Source organism: Oryctolagus cuniculus, chromosome 20, assembly GCF_051225735.1.
Source record: "Oryctolagus cuniculus isolate XC-2025 breed Fujian yellow rabbit chromosome 20, ASM5122573v1, whole genome shotgun sequence".
Lineage (NCBI taxonomy): Eukaryota > Metazoa > Chordata > Mammalia > Lagomorpha > Leporidae > Oryctolagus > Oryctolagus cuniculus.
This window is the reverse complement of record NC_142886.1, coordinates 6,236,665-6,248,712: the sequence shown is the minus strand read 5'-3', so window position 1 is coordinate 6,248,712 and position 12,048 is coordinate 6,236,665.

Below are 12,048 nucleotides of genomic sequence, written 5' to 3'. Positions count from 1 at the left end.
GTAGGAAACACTTTATGGGAGTTCTGTAGCATGGGAGTAGTCCTACGCACTATGCGGGTTTTCAGTAGTCTGAGTAAAAGAGAAGCAGCTTACAGGATTTCTGTACATTGGAAGTAGTGAGAGGCAGTTTAAAGGAGTTCTGCATCCAGTGTAGGAAACACTTTACGGGAGGTCTGTAGCATGGGAGTACTCTTACGCACTATGCGGGTTTTCAGTAGTCTGAGTAAAAGAGAAGCAGCTTACAGGATTTCTGTACATTGGAAGAAGTGAGAGGCAGTTAACAGGAGTTCTGCATCCTGAGTGCAGGAAACACTTTACGGGAGTTCTGTAGCATGGGTGTAGTCTTACGCACTATGCGGGTTTTCAGTAGTCTGAGTAAAAGAGAGCAGCTTACAGGATTTCTGTACATTGGAAGTAGTGAGAGGCAGTTTACAGGAGTTCTGCATCCTGAGTGTAGGAAACACTTTATGGGAGTTCTATAGCATGGGAGTAGTCTTACGTACTATGCGGGTTTTCAGTAGTCTGAGTAAAAGAGAAGCAGCTTACAGGATTTCTGTCCCTGGAAGTAGTGGGAGGCAGTTTAAATGAGTTCTGCATCCTGCGGGTAGGAAACACTTCACGGGAGTTCTGTAGCATGGGAGAATTATAACACACTATGCGGGTTTTCAGTAGTCTCAGTAAAAGAGAAGCAGCTTACAGGATTTCTGTACATTGGAAGTAGTGAGAGGCAGTTTACAGGAGTTCTGCATCCTGAGTGTAGAAAACACTTTACGGGAGTTCTGTAGCATGGGAGTAGTCTTACGCACTATGCGGGTTTTCAGTAGTTGAGTAAAAGAGAAGCAGCTTACAGGATTTCTATCCATTGGAAGTAGTGAGAGGCAGTTTACAGGAGTTCTGCATCCTGAGGAAGGAAACACTTTACAGGAGTTCTGTACCATAGGAGAATTCTAACGCACTATGCGGATTTTCAGTAGTCTGAGAAAAAGAGAAGCAGCTTACAGGATTTCTGTACATTGGAAGTAGTGAGAGGCAGTTCACAGGAGTTCTGCATCCGGAGTGTAGCAAACACTTTACGGGAGTTCTGTAGCATGGGAGTAGTCTTACGCACTATGGGGGTTTTCAGTAGTCTGAGAAAAAGAGAAGCAGCTTACAGGATTTCTGTACATTGGAAGTAGTGAGAGGCAGTTTACAGGAGATCTGCATCCTGAGTGTAGGAAACACTTTACGGGAGTTCTGTAGCATGGGAGAAATCTTACGCACTATGCGGGTTTTCAGTAGTCTGAGTAAAACAGAAGCAGCTTACAGGATTTCTGTACATTGGAAGAAGTGAGAGGCAGTTTACAGGAGTTCTGCATCCTGAGGGTAGGAAACACTTTATGGGAGTTCTGTAGCATGGGAGTAGTCCTACGCACTATGCGGGTTTTCAGTAGTCTGAGTAAAAGAGAAGCAGCTTACAGGATTTCTGTACATTGGAAGTAGTGAGAGGCAGTTTAAAGGAGTTCTGCATCCAGTGTAGGAAACACTTTACGGGAGGTCTGTAGCATGGGAGTACTCTTACGCACTATGCGGGTTTTCAGTAGTCTGAGTAAAAGAGAAGCAGCTTACAGGATTTCTGTACATTGGAAGAAGTGAGAGGCAGTTAACAGGAGTTCTGCATCCTGAGTGCAGGAAACACTTTACGGGAGTTCTGTAGCATGGGTGTAGTCTTACGCACTATGCGGGTTTTCAGTAGTCTGAGTAAAAGAGAGCAGCTTACAGGATTTCTGTACATTGGAAGTAGTGAGAGGCAGTTTACAGGAGTTCTGCATCCTGAGTGTAGGAAACACTTTATGGGAGTTCTATAGCATGGGAGTAGTCTTACGTACTATGCGGGTTTTCAGTAGTCTGAGTAAAAGAGAAGCAGCTTACAGGATTTCTGTCCCTGGAAGTAGTGGGAGGCAGTTTAAATGAGTTCTGCATCCTGCGGGTAGGAAACACTTCACGGGAGTTCTGTAGCATGGGAGAATTATAACACACTATGCGGGTTTTCAGTAGTCTCAGTAAAAGAGAAGCAGCTTACAGGATTTCTGTACATTGGAAGTAGTGAGAGGCAGTTTACAGGAGTTCTGCATCCTGAGTGTAGAAAACACTTTACGGGAGTTCTGTAGCATGGGAGTAGTCTTACGCACTATGCGGGTTTTCAGTAGTTGAGTAAAAGAGAAGCAGCTTACAGGATTTCTATCCATTGGAAGTAGTGAGAGGCAGTTTACAGGAGTTCTGCATCCTGAGGAAGGAAACACTTTACAGGAGTTCTGTACCATAGGAGAATTCTAACGCACTATGCGGATTTTCAGTAGTCTGAGAAAAAGAGAAGCAGCTTACAGGATTTCTGTACATTGGAAGTAGTGAGAGGCAGTTCACAGGAGTTCTGCATCCGGAGTGTAGCAAACACTTTACGGGAGTTCTGTAGCATGGGAGTAGTCTTACGCACTATGGGGGTTTTCAGTAGTCTGAGAAAAAGAGAAGCAGCTTACAGGATTTCTGTACATTGGAAGTAGTGAGAGGCAGTTTACAGGAGATCTGCATCCTGAGTGTAGGAAACACTTTACGGGAGTTCTGTAGCATGGGAGAAATCTTACGCACTATGCGGGTTTTCAGTAGTCTGAGTAAAACAGAAGCAGCTTACAGGATTTCTGTACATTGGAAGAAGTGAGAGGCAGTTTACAGGAGTTCTGCATCCTGAGGGTAGGAAACACTTTATGGGAGTTCTGTAGCATGGGAGTAGTCCTACGCACTATGCGGGTTTTCAGTAGTCTGAGTAAAAGTGAAGCAGCTTACAGGATTTCTGTACATTGGAAGTAGTGAGAGGCAGTTTAAAGGAGTTCTGCATCCAGTGTAGGAAACACTTTACGGGAGTTCTGTAGCATGGGAGTAGTCTTACGCACTATGCGGGTTTTCAGTAGTCTGAGTAAAAGAGAAGCAGCTTACAGGATTTCTGTACATTGGAAGAAGTGAGAGGCATTTTACAGGAGTTCTGCATCCTGAGTGCAGGAAACACTTTACGGGAGTTCTGTAGCATGGGAGTAGTCTTACGCACTATGCGGGTTTTCAGTAGACTGAGTAAAAGAGAGGCAGCTTACAGGATTTCTGTCCATTGGAAGTAGTGAGAGGCAGTTTACAGGAGTTCTGCATCCTGAGTGTAGGAAACACTTTACGGGAGTTCTGTAGCATGGGAGTAGTCTTAGGCACTATGCAGGTTTTCAGTAGTCTGAGTAAAAGAGAAGCAGCTTACAGGATTTCTTTCACTGGAAGTAGTGAGAGGCAGTTTAAATGAGTTCTGAATCCTGCAGGTAGGAAACACTTTACGGGAGTTCTGTAGCATGTGAGAATTCTAACGCAATATGAGGGTTTTCAGTAGTCTGAGTAAAAGAGAAGCAGCTTACAGGATTTCTGTACATTGGAAGTAGTGAGAGGCAGTTCACAGGAGTTCTGCATCCTGAGTGTAGGAAAAACTTAAATGGAGTTCTGTAGCATGGGAGTAGTCTTACGCACTATGCGGGTTTTCAGTAGTCTGAGTTAAAGAGAATCAGCTTACAGGATTTCTGTCCATTGGAAGTAGTGAGAGGCAGTTCACAGGAGTTCTGCATCCTGAGTGTAGGAAACACTTTACATGAGTTCTCTAGCATGAGAGTAGTCTGACGCACTAGGGTGGTATTCAGTAGTCTGAGTAAAAGAGAAGCAGCTTACAGGATTTCAGTCCATTGGAAGTAGTGAGAGGCAGTTTACAGGAGTTCTGCATCCTGAGGTTAGGAAACACTTTATGGGAGTTCTGTAGCATGGGAGTAGTCTTACACACTATGCGGGTTTTCAGTAGTCTGAGTAAAAGAGAAGCAGTTTACAGGATTTCTGTACATTGGAAGTAGTGAGAGGCAGTTTACAGGAGTTCTGCATCCTGAGTGTAGAAAACACTTTACGGGAGTTCTGTATCATGGGAGTAGTCTTACGCACTATGCGGGTTTTCAGTAGTTTGAGTACAAGAGAAGCAGTTTACAGGATTTCTGTACATTGGAAGTAGTGAGAGGCAGTTCACAGGAGTTCTGCATCCTGAGTGTAGGAAACACTTTACGGGAGTTCTGTAGCATTGGAGTAGTCTTACGCACTATGCGGGTTTTAAGTAGTCTGAGTAAAAGAGAAGCAGCTTACAGGATTTCTGTACATTGGAAGTAGTGAGAGGCAGTTCACAGGAGTTCTGCATCCTGAGTGTAGGAAACACTTTACGGGAGTTCTGTAGCATTGGAGTAGTCTTACGCACTATGCGGGTTTTAAGTAGTCTGAGTAAAAGAGAAGCAGCTTACAGGATTTCTGTACATTGGAAGAAGTGAGAGGCAGTTGACAGGAGTTCTGCATCCTGAGTGTAGAAAACACTTTACGGGCGTTCTGTAGCATGGGAGTAGTCTTACGCACTATGCGGGTTTTCAGTAGTCTGAGTAAAGGAGAAGCAGCTTACAGGATTTCTGTACATTGGAAGTAGTGAGAGGCAGTTCACAGGAGTTCTGCATCCTGAGTGTAGAAAACACTTTACGGGCGTTCTGTAGCATGGGAGTAGTCTTACGCACTGTGCGGGTTTTCAGTAGTTGAGTAAAAGAGAAGCAGCTTACAGGAGTTCTGTACATTGGAAGTAGTGAGAGGCAGTTTACAGGAGTTCTGCATCGTGAGGGTAGGAAACACTTTACGGGAGTTCTGTAGCATGGGAGAATTCTCACGCACTATGCGGGTTTTAAGTAGTCTGAGTAAAAGAGAAGCAGCTTACAGGATTTCTGTACATTGGAAGTAGTGAAAGGCAGTTCACAGGAGTTCTGCATCCTGAGTGTAGCAAACCCTTTACGGGAGTTCTTTAGCATGGGAGTAGTCCTACGCACTATGCGGGTTTTCAGTAGTCTGAGTAAAAGAGAAGCAGCTTACAGGATTTCTGTACATTGGAAGTAGTGAGAGGCAGTTTAAAGGAATTCTGCATCCAGTGTAGGAAACACTTTACGGGAGTTCTGTAGCATGGGAGTAGTCTTAAGCACTATGTGGGTTTTCAGTAGTCTGAGTAAAACAGAAGCAGCTTACAGGATTTCTGTACATTGGAAGTAGTGAGAGGCAGTTTACAGAAGTTCTGCATCCTGAGTGTAGGAAACACTTTACGGGACTTCTGTAGCATTGGAGTAGTCTTAGGCACTATGTGGGTTTTCAGTAGTCTGAGTAAAAGAGAAGCAGCTTACAGGATTTCTGTACATTGGAAGTAGTGAGAGGCAGTTTACAGGAGTTCTGCATCCTGAGTGTAGAAAACACTTTACGGGAGTTCTGTAACATGGGAGTAGTCTTACGCACTATGCGGGTTTTCAGTAGTCTGAGTAAAAGAGAAGCAGCTTACAGGATTTCTGTACATTGGAAGTAGTGAGAGGCTGTTTAAATGAGTTCTGCATCCTGAGTGCAGGAAACACTTTACGGGAGCTCTGTAGCATTGGTGTAGTCTTACGCACTATGCGGGTTTTCAGTAGTCTGAGTAAAAGAGAGCAGCTTACAGGATTTCTGTACATTGGAAGTAGTGAGAGGCAGTTTACAGGAGTTCTGCATCCTGAGTGTAGGAAACACTTTATGGGAGTTCTATAGCATGGGAGTAGTCTTACGTACTATGCGGATTTTCAGTAGTCTGAGTAAAAGAGAAGCAGCTTACAGGATTTCTGTCCCTGGAAGTAGTGGGAGGCAGTTTCAATGAGTTCTGCATCCTGCGGGTAGGAAACACTTCACGGGAGTTCTGTAGCATGGGAGAATTCTAACGCACTATGCGGGTTTTCAGTAGTCTCAGTAAAAGAGAAGCAGCTTACAGGATTTCTGTCCATTGGAAGTAGTGAGAGGCAGTTTACAGGAGTTCTGCATCCTGAGTGTAGAAAACACTTTACGGGAGTTCTGTAGCATGGGAGTAGTCTTACGCACTATGCGGGTTTTCAGTAGTTGAGTAAAAGAGAAGCAGCTTACACGATTTCTATCCATTGGCAGTAGTGAGAGGCAGTTTACAGGAGTTCTGCATCCTGAGGAAGGAAACACTTTACAGGAGTTCTGTACCATGGGAGAATTCTAACGCACTATGCGGATTTTCAGTAGTCTGAGAAAAAGAGAAGCAGCTTACAGGATTTCTGTACATTCTAAGTAGTGAGAGGCAGTTCACAGGAGTTCTGCATCCAGAGTGTAGCAAACACTTTACGGGAGTTCTGTAGCATGGGAGTAGTCTTACGCACTATGCGGGTTTTCAGTAGTCTGAGTAAAAGAGAAGCAGCTTACAGGATTTCTGTACATTGGAAGTAGTGAGAGGCAGTTTACAGGAGATCTGCATCCTGAGTGTAGGAAACACTTTACGGGAGTTCTGTAGCATGGGAGAAATCTTACGCACTATGCGGGTTTTCAGTAGTCTGAGTAAAACAGAAGCAGCTTACAGGATTTCTGTACATTGGAAGAAGTGAGAGGCAGTTTACAGGAGTTCTGCATCCTGAGTGTAGAAAACACTTTACGGGCGTTCTGTAGCATGGGAGTAGTCTTACGCACTATGCGGGTTTTCAGTAGTTGAGTAAAAGAGAAGCAGCTTACAGGAGTTCTATACATTGGAAGTAGTGAGAGGCAGTTTACAGGAGTTCTGCATCGTGAGGGTAGGAAACACTTTACGGGAGTTCTGTAGCATGGGAGTAGTCTTACGCACTATGCGGGTTTTCAGTAGTCTGAGTAAAAGAGAAGCAGCTTACAGGATTTCTGTACATTGGAAGTAGTGAAAGGCAGTTCACAGGAGTTCTGCATCCTGAGTGTAGCAAACCCTTTACGGGAGTTCTTTAGCATGGGAGTAGTCCTACGCACTATGCGGGTTTTCAGTAGTCTGAGTAAAAGAGAAGCAGCTTACAGGATTTCTGTACATTGGAAGTAGTGAGAGGCAGTTTAAAGGAGTTCTGCATCCAGTGTAGGAAACACTTTACGGGAGTTCTGTAGCATGGGAGTAGTCTTAAGCACTATGTGGGTTTTCAGTAGTCTGAGTAAAACAGAAGCAGCTTACAGGATTTCTGTACATTGGAAGTAGTGACCGGCAGTTTACAGAAGTTCTGCATCCTGAGTGTAGGACACACTTTACGGGACTTCTGTAGCATGGGAGTAGTCTTACGCACTATGTGGGTTTTCAGTAGTCTGAGTAAAAGAGAAGCAGCTCACAGGATTTCTGTACATTGGAAGTAGTGAGAGGCAGTTTACAGGAGTTCTGCATCCTGAGTGTAGAAAACACTTTACGGGAGTTCTGTAACATGGGAGTAGTCTTACGCACTATGCGGGTTTTCAGTAGTCTGAGTAAAAGAGAAGCAGCTTACAGGATTTCTGTACATTGGAAGTAGTGAGAGGCAGTTTAAATGAGTTCTGCATCCTGAGTGCAGGAAACACTTTACGGGAGTTCTGTAGCATTGGTGTAGTCTTACGCACTATGCGGGTTTTCAGTAGTCTGAGTAAAAGAGAGCAGCTTACAGGATTTCTGTACATTGGAAGTAGTGAGAGGCAGTTTACAGGAGTTCTGCATCCTGAGTGTAGGAAACACTTTATGGGAGTTCTATAGCATGGGAGTAGTCTTACGTACTATGCGGATTTTCAGTAGTCTGAGTAAAAGAGAAGCAGCTTACAGGATTTCTGTCCCTGGAAGTAGTGGAGGCAGTTTAAATGAGTTCTGCATCCTGCGGGTAGGAAACACTTCACGGGAGTTCTGTAGCATGGGAGAATTCTAACGCACTATGCGGGTTTTCAGTAGTCTCAGTAAAAGAGAAGCAGCTTACAGGATTTCTGTACATTGGAAGTAGTGAGAGGCAGTTCACAGGAGTTCTGCATCCTGAGTGTAGAAAACACTTTACGGGAGTTCTTTAGCATGGGAGTAGTCCTACGCACTATGCGGGTTTTCAGTAGTCTGAGTAAAAGAGAAGCAGCTTACAGGATTTCTGTACATTGGAAGTAGTGAGAGGCAGTTTAAAGGAGTTCTGCATCCAGTGTAGGAAACACTTTACGGGAGTTCTGTAGCATGGGAGTAGTCTTAAGCACTATGTGGGTTTTCAGTAGTCTGAGTAAAACAGAAGCAGCTTACAGGATTTCTGTACATTGGAAGTAGTGACCGGCAGTTTACAGAAGTTCTGCATCCTGAGTGTAGGACACACTTTACGGGACTTCTGAAGCATGGGAGTAGTCTTACGCACTATGTGGGTTTTCAGTAGTCTGAGTAAAAGAGAAGCAGCTCACAGGATTTCTGTACATTGGAAGTAGTGAGAGGCAGTTCACAGGAGTTCTGCATCCTGAGTGTAGAAAACACTTTACGGGAGTTCTGTAACATGGGAGTAGTCTTACGCACTATGCGGGTTTTCAGTAGTCTGAGTAAAAGAGAAGCAGCTTACAGGATTTCTGTACATTGGAAGTAGTGAGAGGCAGTTTAAATGAGTTCTGCATCCTGAGTGCAGGAAACACTTTACGGGAGTTCTGTAGCATTGGTGTAGTCTTACGCACTATGCGGGTTTTCAGTAGTCTGAGTAAAAGAGAGCAGCTTACAGGATTTCTGTACATTGGAAGTAGTGAGAGGCAGTTTACAGGAGTTCTGCATCCTGAGTGTAGGAAACACTTTATGGGAGTTCTATAGCATGGGAGTAGTCTTACGTACTATGCGGATTTTCAGTAGTCTGAGTAAAAGAGAAGCAGCTTACAGGATTTCTGTCCCTGGAAGTAGTGGAGGCAGTTTAAATGAGTTCTGCATCCTGCGGGTAGGAAACACTTCACGGGAGTTCTGTAGCATGGGAGAATTCTAACGCACTATGCGGGTTTTCAGTAGTCTCAGTAAAAGAGAAGCAGCTTACAGGATTTCTGTACATTGGAAGTAGTGAGAGGCAGTTCACAGGAGTTCTGCATCCTGAGTGTAGAAAACACTTTACGGGAGTTCTGTAGCATGGGAGTAGTCTTACGCACTATGCGGGTTTTCAGTAGTTGAGTAAAAGAGAAGCAGCTTACAGGATTTCTATCCATTGGAAGTAGTTAGAGGCAGTTTACAGGAGTTCTGCATCCTGAGGAAGGAAACACTTTACAGGAGTTCTGTACCATGGGAGAATTCTAACGCACTATGCGGATTTTCAGTAGTCTGAGAAAAAGAGAAGCAGCGTACAGGATTTCTGTACATTGGAAGTAGTGAGAGGCAGTTCACAGGAGTTCTGCATCCGGAGTGTAGCAAACACTTTACGGGAGTTCTGTAGCATGGGAGTAGTCTTACGCACTATGCGGGTTTTCAGTAGTCTGAGTAAAAGAGAAGCAGCTTACAGGATTTCTGTACATTGGAAGTAGTGAGAGGCAGTTTACAGGAGATCTGGACCCTGAGTGTAGGAAACACTTTACGGGAGTTCTGTAGCATGGGAGAAATCTTACGCACTATGCGGGTTTTCAGTGGTCTGAGTAAAACAGAAGCAGCTTACAGGATTTCTGTACATTGGAAGAAGTGAGAGGCAGTTTACAGGAGTTCTGCATCCTGAGTGTAGGAAATACTTTACGGACGTTCTGTAGCATGGGAGTAGTCTTACGCACTATGCGGGTTTTCAGTAGTCTGAGTAAAGGAGAAGCAGCTTACAGGATTTCTGTACATTGGAAGTAGTGAGAGGCAGTTCACAGGAGTTCTGCATCCTGAGTGTAGAAAACACTTTACGGGCGTTCTGTAGCATGGGAGTAGTCTTACGCACCATGCGGGTTTTCAGTAGTTGAGTAAAAGAGAAGCAGCTTACAGGAGTTCTGTACATTGGAAGTAGTGAGAGGCAGTTTACAGGAGTTCTGCATCGTGAGGGTAGGAAACACTTTACGGGAGTTCTGTAGCATGTGTGTAGTCTTACGCACTATGCGGGTTTTCAGTAGTCTGAGTAAAAGAGAAGCAGCTTACAGGATTTCTGTACATTGGAAGTAGTGAAAGGCAGTTCACAGGAGTTCTGCATCCTGAGTGTAGCAAACCCTTTATGGGAGTTCTGTAGCATGGGAGAAGTCTCACGCACTATGCGGGTTTTCAGTAGTCTGAGTAAAAGAGAAGCAGCTTACAGGATTTCTGTACATTGGAAGTAGTGAGAGGCAGTTTAAAGGAGTTCTGCATCCAGTGTAGGAAACACTTTACGGGAGTTCTGTAGCATGGGAGTAGTCTTAAGCACTATGTGGGTTTTCAGTAGTCTGAGTAAAACAGAAGCAGCTTACAGGATTTCTGTACATTGGAAGTAGTGAGAGGCAGTTTACAGAAGTTCTGCATCCTGAGTGTAGGACACACTTTACGGGACTTCTGTAGCATGGGAGTAGTCTTACGCACTATGTGGGTTTTCAGTAGTCTGAGTAAAAGAGAAGCAGCTCACAGGATTTCTGTACATTGGAAGTAGTGAGAGGCAGTTTACAGGAGTTCTGCATCCTGAGTGTAGAAAACACTTTACGGGAGTTCTGTAACATGGGAGTAGTCTTACGCACTATGCGGGTTTTCAGTAGTCTGAGTAAAAGAGAAGCAGCTTACAGGATTTCTGTACATTGGAAGTAGTGAGAGGCAGTTTAAATGAGTTCTGCATCCTGAGTGCAGGAAACACTTTATGGGAGTTCTGTAGCATTGGTGTAGTCTTACGCACTATGCGGGTTTTCAGTAGTCTGAGTAAAAGAGAGCAGCTTACAGGATTTCTGTACATTGGAAGTAGTGAGAGGCAGTTTACAGGAGTTCTGCATCCTGAGTGTAGGAAACACTTTATGGGAGTTCTATAGCATGGGAGTAGTCTTACGTACTATGCGGATTTTCAGTAGTCTGAGTAAAAGAGAAGCAGCTTACAGGATTTCTGTCCCTGGAAGTAGTGGGAGGCAGTTTAAATGAGTTCTGCATCCTGCGGGTAGGAAACACTTCACGGGAGTTCTGTAGCATGGGAGAATTCTAACGCACTATGCGGGTTTTCAGTAGTCTCAGTAAAAGAGAAGCAGCTTACAGGATTTCTGTACATTGGAAGTAGTGAGAGGCAGTTCACAGGAGTTCTGCATCCTGAGTGTAGAAAACACTTTACGGGAGTTCTGTAGCATGGGAGTAGTCTTACGCACTATGCGGGTTTTCAGTAGTTGAGTAAAAGAGAAGCAGCTTACAGGATTTCTATCCATTGGAAGTAGTGAGAGGCAGTTTACAGGAGTTCTGCATCCTGAGGAAGGAAACACTTTACAGGAGTTCTGTACCATGGGAGAATTCTAACGCACTATGCGGATTTTCAGTAGTCTGAGAAAAAGAGAAGCAGCTTACAGGATTTCTGTACATTGGAAGTAGTGAGAGGCAGTTCACAGGAGTTCTGCATCCGGAGTTAAGCAAACACTTTACGGGAGTTCTTTAGCATGGGAGTAGTCTTACGCACTATGCGGGTTTTCAGTAGTCTGAGTAAAAGAGAAGCAGCTTACAGGATTTCTGTACATTGGAAGTAGTGAGAGGCAGTTTACAGGAGATCTGCATCCTGAGTGTAGGAAACACTTTACGGGAGTTCTGTAGCATGGGAGAAATCTTACGCACTATGCGGGTTTTCAGTAGTCTGAGTAAAACAGAAGCAGCTTACAGGATTTCTGTACATTGGAAGAAGTGAGAGGCAGTTTACAGGAGTTCTGCATCCTGAGGGTAGGAAACACTTTATGGGAGTTCTGTAGCATGGGAGTAGTCCTACGCACTATGCGGGTTTTCAGTAGTCTGAGTAAAAGAGAAGCAGCTTACAGGATTTCTGTACATTGGAAGTAGTGAGAGGCAGTTTAAAGGAGTTCTGCATCCAGTGTAGGAAACACTTTACGGGAGTTCTGTAGCATGGGAGTAGTCTTACGCACTATGCGGGTTTTCAGTAGTCTGAGTAAAAGAGAAGCAGCTTACAGGATTTCTGTACATTGGAAGAAGTGAGAGGCAGTTTAAATGAGTTCTGCATCCTGAGTGCAGGAAACACTTTACGGGAGTTCTGTAGCATGGGAGTAGTCTTACGCACTATGCGGGTTTTCAGTAGACTGAGTAAAAGAGAG